Source organism: Lactuca serriola, chromosome 2 (assembly GCF_051521515.1).
Source record: "Lactuca serriola cultivar US96UC23 chromosome 2, Lser_US96UC23_V15, whole genome shotgun sequence".
Taxonomy (NCBI): domain Eukaryota; kingdom Viridiplantae; phylum Streptophyta; class Magnoliopsida; order Asterales; family Asteraceae; genus Lactuca; species Lactuca serriola.
The window spans coordinates 138,211,441-138,223,776 of record NC_136409.1 but is presented as its reverse complement, the minus strand read 5'-3'; the positions used below and the strand labels follow the sequence as shown (position 1 = coordinate 138,223,776).

The 12,336-nt window shown below is 37.2% G+C and overlaps 1 non-coding gene across 1 annotated transcript; it reads right to left on the bottom strand.

The window, feature by feature from the left end:
• Positions 1-11,791: 11,791 nt before the first annotated feature.
• Positions 11,792-11,898, bottom strand: LOC145090907 (small nucleolar RNA R71). Its single transcript, XR_013701829.1, has one exon. It is a non-coding gene; the product is annotated as a small nucleolar RNA R71 (small nucleolar RNA).
• Between the last annotated feature and the right edge of the window lie 438 nt (positions 11,899-12,336).

Sequence of the window (12,336 nt, the reverse complement as noted above, 5' to 3'; positions counted from 1 at the left end):
GGGAATATCAGTTTTTGGACTATCCCACCTTATTCCCTTCCGAGTCGATCCCACACATGGATATTCCCGACCCAATACCAAGTTTGGTTGAAGTTGATACCAACCAGTCAAATCCAAGTATTCTGGAATTTGTCCCAACTTCATCAACAGATGAAACCTTAAATAATGGTGCTAAAAAAGACTACATAGTCTATACCCGGCGGCCGAGACAGCAAGCCAAAGTGGTAGAGCAAGTCAATACTGAAGCATACAGCCATGAATCTGGCCCAAATTCAACAGGTAATACTCAACCTAAAGATTCTAGTTCTTATATTTCCCCTGATGGGTCAGCTGATCTAGATATTCTAATTGCCTTACGAAAAGGGAAGAGAAGTTGTACTGTGCTCCCAGTTAGTAACTTCGTTTCATATGACAAACTCTCACCCAAATACAAAGATTTTGCTCTTTCAATTTCAAAAATTCAGGTTCCTAGAAACTTTCAAGAAGCTATTTCAAAAAGGGAATGGGTAAATGCAGTGAATGAAGAAGTAAATGCCCTTCAGAAAAGCAAAACTTGGGAGTACACTAACCTTCCACCAGGAAAAAAGACTGTGGGGTGTAAGTGGGTGTTTACTGTCAAGTACAACTCCGATGGAAGTGTAAGTCGATTTAAAGCAAGACTAGTCGCTAAGGGTTTTACACAATCTTATGGGATCGACTATGCATAAACGTTTGCTCCTGTGGCAAAACTAAACTCCATTCGTGTATTAATCTCTCTTGCTGTAAATCTTGACTGGCCGTTACATCAACTTGACGTGAAAACGCGTTCTTAAATGGGGTGCTAGAAGAAGAAGGCTACATGGATGTTCCACCGGGACTCGAGTCCCCAGAGAATAAAGGAATGGTGTGCAAACTTAGAAAATCCTTGTACGGCCTGAAGCAGTCGCCTCGAGCATGGTTTGAAAAGTTAACCCAAGTGGTGAAACGATATGGATTCATTTAGGGGCAAACTGATCATACGATGTTCATGAAACACTCCCGTGATGGACGGGTTGCAATTATGATTGTCTACGTAGATGATATCATTATAACTGGAGACTACTCAGAGGAAATTAAGGAACTGAAACTCATATTAGGAAGAGAATTTGAAATAAAAGATCTTGGACAAGTTAAATACATTCTTGGTATGGAAATTGCAAGATCAAGAAAGGGCATTTCTGTATCCCAAAGAAAGTACACTCTCGATCTCTTGGAAGAAACCGGTTTATTGGGGTGCAAACCAGCAAGTGTGCCAATGGAACCGGGAATTAAATTTGGAACAGAAAGTGAAGATGAGGAGGTAGACAAAGGAAGATACCAAAGACTAGTGGGAAAATTAATCTATCTTGCACACATAAGACCGGACGTCGGGTTTGCTGTAGGTATGGTAAGTAGGTTCATGAATGCCCCTACAACAAGGCACATGAAAGCTGTTTTTCAGATTCTCCACTACTTAAAAAAATCCTGGATATGGATTATTGTTTAAAAAGACCAGTGAGAGGGGAGTAAACATTTATACAGATGCTGATTGGGGAGGATTTTGTGTAGATGGACGATCAACTTCAGGCTATTGCATGTTTGTGTGGGGCAATCTGGTGACTTGGAGAAGTAAGAAGCAGTCCGTGGTGGCTAGAAGCAGTGTTGAGGCTAAATTCCGTGCAATGTGTCAAGGAATCTGTGAAGGAATATGGTTAAAAAGAATGTTGAAGGAACTAAAACTTAAGAGTCTTAAGAAAATGACTCTATTGTGTGACAATAAAGCTTCAATTGAAATTGCAAGAAACCCTGTTCATCATGATCGCACAAAACATGTAGAGATTGATCGTCATATCATTAAAGAAAAATTAGAATCTGGAATTCTGGAGTTGTCCTATGTTCCATCAGACTTCCAAATTGCTGATAATCTCACAAACGTCCTTCCAAAGAATAAATTCGAAAATATAAAGAGCAAGTTGGATATGATTGATATCCATATCCAACTTGAGGGGGAGTGAAGATTTAGTTATTTTTCTCATTTATTTCTTTATTTAATCTGGAGGGGTAATGGTGTAATTCTGGTGTTTTAGGGTTAGGGCCGGCCCCCTTTTTTTCTATATATATTTTTCTTTCTTTCAGTGTTTCAATTATGTGGTTACAATAATGAATAAAAGATACCTAAAGTATTCTCTTCATCTCTTCCGTGTTCTACAGTAGAGTCACTGAAATCATTATATAAAATAATCTTTCATGGATATAAACTTTATATAATGTGTGCATTTTTTTCCTATTTGTGAGGAATCAACTTTCAGAGTTCTTGGTGGTATAAAATTGTGTTGTAAAGGCGGTTGTATGCAATGAGAGAAGGGCACATGGAAAGACCTAGAGACCATGAAGGTTAGTTTTGTAATTTCCTTCCTAACTCAAAATATTGCATCTTTTTTTTGTTTTGTTTTTTATATTTTTATTTATAAAAATGCCAAATGTGTTGTTAATTTTGGTGTGGTAGATGGTTCGTAATATTCAACACAAATGTTTAAAAAATCAAATCTGAAGACCAATTGGCAAACATCGTATTTCCTTCCTCATTTACTTTTTGGTTAGGATCGGAATTCAATTCCATTCCTGTCCTGCATTTGCTTCCAACAAAGATCCCTTATCTAGAAAAAAGTTGGAAGACATCAAAGTAAGTAGCACGTGGTCCTATATCCATGGGACTAAACTGGAATCGGAATCCAGTTCCATTCCATCCCTTCTTTTGGACGCAAGATATCAAGAATTGGAGAAGATGCATGTGGAAATGCAAAATATGAGATGAAATTAAGAATTATGGTACCTTATACTTTGAAATCAAAACTTAATCAATGTTAAACTTTGATAGATGCTTTTGGTATTTAAATGTTAATGTTTGGACTGTATAATTTTTGGATGTGTTTGATATTTTAATGTTAATGTTTGGTTTGAGATTTTATAATTATTTGATGTTTTGTCATTTTTGTTTTACATTAGTAACCAAAATAAAATATCATATTACATATTTGCGAGTGATTAGCTAGGGAAAGAAAAAAATCACATCCTAAATTTGCGAGTGATTAGCTAGGGAAAGAAAAAAAAATCACATCCTAAATTTGCAAGGGATTAGCTACAGAATGAAAAAAAAATCACATTTTAAATTTATGAGGGATTAGCGGCGAAAAAAATAGAGCTTTGCAAGGGATTTGCGACAGAATATTGTATTACGTTTTGTCGCTGGTGTGCTAAATAACCATATTAAGTGACCAATTTGCGATAGACATTCCGTTGCTATAGCCGTCGCAAAAAAAACTAATTCGTCGCTAAACCCCTCGCTAAGTCATTAGCCACACTCTAATTGGCTATAGAGTAAATCTGTCGCTGATCTGTCGCAAACGCTCTTTAGTGACGGAATGGCGATGGACTCATCCGTCTCCAAAACCTATGTTTCTAGTAGTGTCGGAGTACAACCTTATTTGTGGCTGCTGGTTTGCTAGAAACTTTCTGCATCGCAATATCAATAACAATTACTAGAAACCATTATCCATGCGATATATTGAGAAAAATTATTATATCAAGCCATGTACTAACCATAAGCCTACATTACATACCTTGAATACAAGACTAACGGATGATTAACCACCATTTTGCCCGTTGTCTTTGCGAGTTTTGTCTTCCTTAACCATGTGGGAATACTACCACTAAAAGTCTGTGAAATAGTCAGCACAAAGAGAAAAAGTATGCATATAAATGATTAAAGCTGGAATATTTTCTTACTGCAATCAAGCTAGTATAGCTCATGAGTTCATCTGTGTCAAGGACTTTAGTCCTAAAGGCAACGCCTTCCAAGGACATGGGGACAAGTTTGACTTCAACAGGACGTAAGAAAGCCGTTTTTTCAGCCACCTGAACACAAAAGGTAGTGAGGTATTAGAAGAAAAGAGAATGATGTCATTGAACGTGAGTTTATTATACCTTCTGCCAGTCAACAAAGTCAATGAGTTCAGGGTCCATGGTTTCTTTTGCGCTTTCCCTATATACTCTCATTCTCTCAAACACCCCCTTAATCTATGTTGGCTTGGAATCACTTGGGCAACTCCTACTCTTTCCCTATATACTCTCATTCTCTCAAATCCCTATTGGGTTTCTCTCAACTTAATTAGGATTTAGGATAATGATTTTAGGGGAGAACACCAAGGGCGGATCTTATATAAGGCTAGGGGGGGCTGTGGCCCCCCCTGATTTTTTTGGCGGAAATAGTCCTTATACTTTCAGATTTATACATATTAGGCTCAAAAATATAAAATTTTGACTATGGCCCCATGCTCACCAATTTTTATACAAATTATATTTTCGGCCCCCCAAATGAAAGATCGAAGCTCCGCCACTGGAGAACACAACGATTCTTTCTTGCTATGATTGTAATTATTTCCCACAATATGTTGTGTTTCTTGTTGGTGTTTTCTCTTCTTTCTTCGGTTATTGTGTTCTCTAGCTTCCTATCATCCCGACTGTTCTTGAATTGTCTTAGTGGGCTGTAATTTGTTCACAAAGTTTCACTTGTTAATTCCTTTGGGAAGTGAATCTTTCTTTTATTTATAAGGTGAGTTCCTTGTGTTACTTTTCTGTTTTGTTTAATTATAGGATTTAATTTAGGTTTTGACCGGATTGTTTTGAAATTTTAAGGTTTGTCATGATGAATATAAAATGAGAGACAAAGAATATATGTTCAAAACAATCATTTTAATGAATTTATCGCATGAGCTGTTAATAAAAACGGCTTTTGCATTAAAAACATGACAATATTACTTTTTAGAGATAACAAATGCTAATGCTAAAGACATGGAGGGAATAATGTGGGTACACTTGGAGGGAATAAGCCTGATCCTTGGGAGGATAATTTGTGGCGAGAGTTGACATTATATCATTATATTCATTTTTATTTTTACATGCTCATCCCTCACAATGACATACCCAAAATTGGTTTGTTGTAGGGCTGACAATTCTCGACACAACACGCGACACGACCCGCGACACGACACGAAATAAATGGGTTTGAGTTGAGTTTTTCAACCCGCCAACTCGTTAACCCGCCAACCCGTTTATTAAACGGGTCATATAAGGGTTTCTCAAAAAATAAATGGGTTGACCCGCCAACCCGTTTATATTCTTAATAAAAAAAATTATTTTATTTTTAAATGTATTTACGTATCAAGTATTAATATTTAATAAGTATTATATAATATATACGATTTATTCATAGACCATTTGACTGTTTTGACATTATGACTCGTGGTGGATGGTATAAGGCCATAAGTCGTAACCTATAAGGCTAAGTCTGTAACAGGTTTCTATCAATGTTTTTAATTTTCATTTTGATGTTTAAGAGTTAAATATCTAAAATTCGGACCCACAAACTCAAATCTGACTCACGAACCCGCCAACTTGTGAACCCGTATAAATAAATGGGTTGGTGGGTCATATATGGGTTTATGTTCCAAACCCGCCAACCCGTGACCTGTATATTCAAATGGGTCGTGTTTCGGTTGGCATACCAGAACACGACACGATTGTCAGGCCTAGTTTGTTGCTTCCCACTCTCTATTCCCTTGAAAAAAAAAAAAAAAAAAAAAAAAAAAAAAAAAAAAAAAAAACCCATCTCTCTTCTCATAGGGAAACGTATTATAGGAGAGATAGAGATAGAAATTATAGATGTACTAAACGTACATATACACACACCATCTTGTTTTTATGTTCTTTTCTGTTATTGATGTATAAAGGTTACACATTGTAATCTCTCTCACTTTCTGCACTGAATTTGGCTATTTGATATGTTCTCCATTTTTAAGGGAGAAAATATCATCTGATAATGTTCGTGGACTTATTCTAGCTCTGGCATCAAGTATATTTATTGGGTCTAGCTTTATTATCAAGAAAAAGGGTCTCATTAAGGCTGGTGCTTCTGGAACCAGGGCAGGTTCAAATCCTAGCTAGTTTTTTTTTTTTCTTTGTTTTAGATACTTTGTGTATATAAAGGGACTCATTAAAACAACCCCATCTTGTTCCACAAGAAGTTAGAGAGTTACCCATCAAGTTCCACAAGTAGCTGATCGATAAAAGCCTCATGATCCGGTTTCATAGTATGTATAAACTTGCCACGCACACAAGCAAACCGGTCAAAATCCTCCACAAATATGATCACAGGTGCCTACAAATAGATTCATATTGGTCCAAATATTCATAAAAGGCATAAAAGAAACAATGAATACAAAAAGTATTACCAGATCTCGGGCAGTTTGGAAGAGTTCTCTAACATTGGATGCACTCTGCCCGACCCATAAACCAGCCTCCAATTGTTGGGCCTTCACCTCAACAACTGGAACCTTAGCCTCTGCAGCTATAGCCAAAGCCAGTGCAGTCTTACCTGTTCCCCTCTCACCTACAATCAAAACTCCCTGCAATTCAACCACATACCAACATTTTCTATAATAAACCAGTATATATATAACAATTTAAAGAAACAGAAAATAACATACATATTACATATTACATACCCTAGGTGCACGAGCACCCATTTCTTGAAAGGCACGAGAGTTTTGTAAAAATGCCACAACTTCATTTATTTCTTCCTTCATGAACTCGACACTTGCAAAGTCTTTCAAACGTATAGGAGGATTTTTCACTCTCTACATAACAAGAAAAAAAGTGTCATGTCATGTGAATAAATAAGAGAAAAGAAAGTATCATTTGGTGTTTTTCTTTTTATAAATCGGAATATTTGGTATAAAATATATCCATATATAAAAGTCCTAACTGCAAACAAAAAATACCAATTGAACTCCCCTCCTTCGTTTAGGGATTTAACTTCCCGCTCTGCCTTTATCTTCCAATTCATATTTTAAATTGATGCTTTTTGTTTGACAACTCTGAACAATTTCTATTCCAAAACTCCTGTTGTGATATGTATTTCATAGTATAAATCATTAAATAAGTGTTCTCTGCCATTGAAGATTATATTTTATTGTAGTTTCTTTTGATTTTAAACTTATATTCTTTAAGGGAGAAGGTGAGGAAGGGTGTTAATGGAATAACACAAATTAAAGCTATTTAAAAAAAAAACCACTACCACTTGGCTGGAAGATTATTTGAAAGGAATATCCATATATACCAGCATCTTTCTATCTTGACTTTCTCTGTAAACAAACAGTCAAACAAGATGAAGTGATTTCAAAGAGGTCCTGTAAGTTTCATCTTCATACTAGACTATGCTCGAGCTAAATGATTATTGTCTAGAAATTAACATACACATATATAAAATCAAAAACGAAAATCAAATAAATGGTGAAGGGATCGAAGAATTACCAACATAGGGTGCTCTTGGTTAATGATGGAATTACTATGGTCGAAGGAAGGGACAACGGTGGCTGGTAAGATTCTGGTGACAAGTGAAGAGGTTCTGGTGGTGGTTATCTATGCAGTAATTCTCTCAAATCAAGGAGACTGTTTCAGTGATAGAGATTTTAAACAAAGAAAATTAGGGTTTGTTTATCTTCAAAGAAAGGGAAAGAGGAGGATGTTAGATTACCAGATGGAGGTTCTTGGTGGTGTAGTCGGAGAAAGGGTGGGCGACGATGAGTGGATAATGGTTCCATCGAAGACGAGGCACATGGCCAATGGTTCCGGCGAAGACAGACTTGAACGTTAAGGTTTTTTTGGTTCATAGAGATCATTCGATGATTTTTCAGTTCGGTCGACGACTTGTTGTTGTGGATGATAGCTTGATTTTGTAGAAGATAGAGATTTTAAACAAAGAAAATTAGGGTTTGTTTATCTTCAAAGAAAGGGAAAGAGGAGGATGTTAGATTACCAGACGGAGGTTCTTGGTGGTGAATTCGGAGAAAGGGTGGGCGACGATGAGTGGATAATGGTTCCGTCGAAGACGAGGCACATGGCCAATGGTTCCCGCGAAGGCAGACTTGAACGTTAAGGTTTTGTTGGTTCATAGAGATCATTCGATGATTTTTCAGTTCGGTCGACAACTTGTTGTTGTAGATGATAGCTTGATTTTGTAGAAGATAGACTCGAGAATGAGAGAAATAGATACATACCGGTGGCGGTGGATCTTGATTTCCCGTAGTTTTCGATGGCGTGAATGTGGTCTAGGGTTGGAGCATACCCATCGTCCCAGTCTTTTTTTGTCTTAATGAAGACGAAGGACCTAGGGCTTTTTCTTGCTAATTGGAAGAGTCTGGGGTTGCTAATTGGAAGAGTAATTTTCGTCTTAATGTGGTCTAGGGCTTTGTCTTAGTTAAAACGCGTGTTTCGTTAAAGAATTATAAAGCGACACATTTAGATGACACACATTTTATGAAAGGCGCCCTCCGCATTTCCTTTTTTTCTCTTCTGACACTAATTTTAGGGCACACACAAATGTGTGTCCTCTATACATCAAATTTTGCAAAACTGACATTATTTTTTAGGGCATACACAAATGCGCGTTCTCTATCAGCGTGTGTCATTGTTAGCGCATCATTAAAGGGCTGTTTTCTAGTAGTGTTACGAAACACCCAATTTAGGCCAACCACGGATGCATCCTTTGGAGTGGGAATAAGTCTTCAGACTTTATTTCGTTCGAATTCATTGAGATCCTCCTGCATTGCTTGCACCCAATCAGAATGGTCAAGAGCAATTTGAACATTTTTAGGTTCAATTTTGTAGATAAACGAGTTGAACATGCAATATTCCACGTTAGAGAATAATACAGTCCGCATCGCTTTTTGTTGTGCTCTCGTAAGATCTCCTGAAGACAAATCTCCTATTACTTGAGTTTTTGGATGATCTCTGGTCCATTTGGCCAACGCAGGGTAACTAGGATCATAGTTTGGATCCAATTCAACATTTACATATTCAATCTCTGATTGCACATCCGAATCATCATTTGCATTTTCATTCTCCCCCTCGAATGATGTATGTTCTTCTTCATTTGAAGTTGAACCCTCCCCCTGAAGTGGTGGTTTTGTGCTGATTTCAGGGGCTTCATTCTGCCCATGAACAGTTGTACGAAGTGAGGAACTTGAAGTGAAGCCCCCTACGTTGTAGCATTCGAACCTTTTGATTGAGATGAAATTTCAGGGTCTTTCAGAGTGAGGTGCTCGTGCTCCATATCTTACACAGCATCATTAATAATTTTCTTCAATTCGTCTTCCTTGTTATCTGTTGCTTTGAATTATGAGGAGATTGCCTTTTCTGGAACATCGAATAAGTTCATGAACTCGTCGTAGAGATTAGAGAGTGGAATTGTAGCTGGATTCGGCTTGGGAAAGATCTCCTTTGATTTATTGTTATCCTTATGACACATCTTCAAATAAATGTCATCGAATGTGACATACTAGCTTTCTTATATCTTTTTGGACTTTTTAGTTGAGAACCTGATATGTGCATAATTAGTTCATATTAAGTATACATTTTTACTCATTTATTAGCTAAATTATCGCATATTATGGACAAAAGGTACTTAAAAGTGTTAAATTATGTTTTTCAGTCCTAAGATGAAGCTCGGAAGCGAAAGGAAGTGGGAGAAACAGTTAGAAGATCGAGAATGAAATCAAGAAGAAAAACACTAAAAATGGCACCTACTCGGCGAGTCAGATCGACTACTCGGTGAGTCCAATCGAAGAATCAAGAAGATAATGACTCGGTGTCCCAAAGAGTTATCACAATACAGGGAATGTGAGAGGGACTCGACGAGTCGCCACTTGACTCGACGAGTCGATTCGTATATTTAAAGATAATTCCACAGATCGATTGGAGGGAGTTCTGGGACGATTCAGAAGTACTTTGCTACGATTGAGAAGCCAGAGAACCCCTAGGAGACGACGAAAGGAGCTAGAATTCAATTCCGGAGAGTAATTGAGGAAAAATTTCATCATTCCATTTATTCTTTTGTTTATTCATCATGATTAAGCAACTTGACTTTGTTTGTTTGTTGTTATTTACTTTAATTATGAGCTAAAACCTTTAGACTTCTGTTTGGGGATACAAAGTTGACAATATGGTTTGATTGATTAGTAGGATTAATTCCAAGTTGGTGAATTTTTGTTATTTTAGCTTGCTAAAGAACCTTGTGTGTGAATAATAATTAATTTTCTGTTAATAGGAAGATAATTGATTAGCATGAACATCTATTGATTATTGACCTCATATGTTATGTGATCACTATGCTATATGTCTAGGATTAATGAATATGAAACTAGAATTAATAAGAAAATTGAGTAAACTCATGTGCAAGCTTGTAAGGTGACCATCAAACAAGGAGTTAATTAAAAGAATAAATTAATTAACTATTGCAAGTCTAACTTAACCCGAATAATTAACCTAGTGAATATAATTAAATTAGACAATTGGCCACTGTTTAAGTTAGTTTATTTGCTAAGGATTAGGGTAGTGAACACGAATCTAATCACTCAAATCGGTAACCAACGAAATAATTAATCCATTGCAGCATTACCTTGAAATCAACCATAGAGTTAACCAAGTTGAACTAAACAGAAGTTCCTTTCCAATTATTGAATCTAGTTAAGTCGTTATTTTCTAGTCTTAAATTAGTAATAGTTAGTAAGTTTCTAGTCTTGTAAAACTAGAGAAAACCCCTACTTCTTAATTAATTTAGATAAAATTAGTTTTTAGTTTAATTTGCCCTTCCCTGTGTTCGATACCCTGCTTATTTAGCTATACCACAATTGATAGGTTCACTGCCTTTTGTGTGTTATTTGATAATTAAAAGTAGGTTTAAAACTAAGTGAGTCTACACACATCAAGTTTTTGGCGCCGTTGCCGGGGAACGATTCTAAAATTAATATTAAATTCTAGTTTAATCGATCCTTTGTGTGGGATTTATCTTACACAAAGTTATTTACAAGTTAATTCAGTAAGTAGAATTAGTTTATAAAAAATTCGTTTTTTTTAGAATAACTAGAAATTTTTTTTTTTTTTTTTTGCCTTGAACTCGCCGAGTGCACTCGTGCCGACTCGGCGAGTACATCGCTGTTCAGTCTTTATTTTTTATTTCGTTTTTGTTCTTTTTACGCGTTCTGTTTCTTTTGTTTTGTTTGTTTACAGTTGTTTCATGACCCGAGGATCTGATACACCTCTGGTCCCTCCGGAATCCGCACTAAGAAAAAGCAAAGGAAAAGCCGTTGGAGAAACCGCAACTTCAAAGAACTCACCACTCAAAAACTTAAAATCCGTTTTCAGCAAGAAGAAGAGCAGCAAATCAGGAGCATCCAGTGCCTCGTTGACAGTGGAAAAACCAATTCAAGAAGATACCGAGTACGAGACCGAGGAAGAAGAAGAGCATACTCACGAGCACGAAACCGATTCTGAAGAAGAGTTAGTTATCACAATGGCTAACATTGATGAAGTCCCCATGGGGGAATGGAAGAAAAGGATGCGTGATGGCACCGGGTCGGGGCTTGTGCAACCCGCAATTCCCGCGACCGCTACATTCGAACTAAAAGGCCATATTCTCGCCCAACTCAAGGAGATTCCTTTTTACGGGAAGGATCATGAAGACGCTTACAAGCACTTGGACGAAGTGAATGATGTGGCCGATTACTTCAACGTCCCGAATGTTCCACGCGAGACCCAGCTTCTTCGCATGCTTCCTGTCACATTTAAAGGAGCTGCAAAAGATTGGTTAAAGTCACTTCCTCCCGGATCGGTCACCACATGGGCCAAGATGAAAGAAGAATTCATAGACCATTTATGCCCGCCCTCCAAGATAGCCAAGCTTAAGAAAGCCATTGCCAACTTCGAGCAACAACCCGACAAATCTCTTTATGAAGCTTGGGAAAGATACAAGAGCTTACTTAGAAATTGCCCACATCATGACCTTAATAGCCAACAAGAGGTCTCCATCTTTTATGATGGAGTTAATGTCACCACAAGGCAATTGCTTAATTCTCAAGGCCCGCTCACAAAGAAGGCACCCCCGGTAATTAAAGAATTAATTGAAGAATTCTCTAAGCACTCTAGAGAATACCATAATCCGAGAAACGAAGTAAGTCGTGGGGTAGTGAACGCGGAAAATGATAGCATGGCGGCAGTGATAGCTAAGCTTGATAGTCTAGATCGAAGAATGACAAAAATGGATCAAGCAATCCATGCTATTAGGGTAGTATGCGAAAATTGTAGAGGGCCCCATCTCATAAAAGATTGTGATTTGGATGAGAATGGAAATAAGAAAGCTCACGTCTTTTATTCAAGTGGTGATCGATATGATGAAAATTGGTGGAAACCTAAGAAGGATTGGCTACCATACGAGGAGTATAA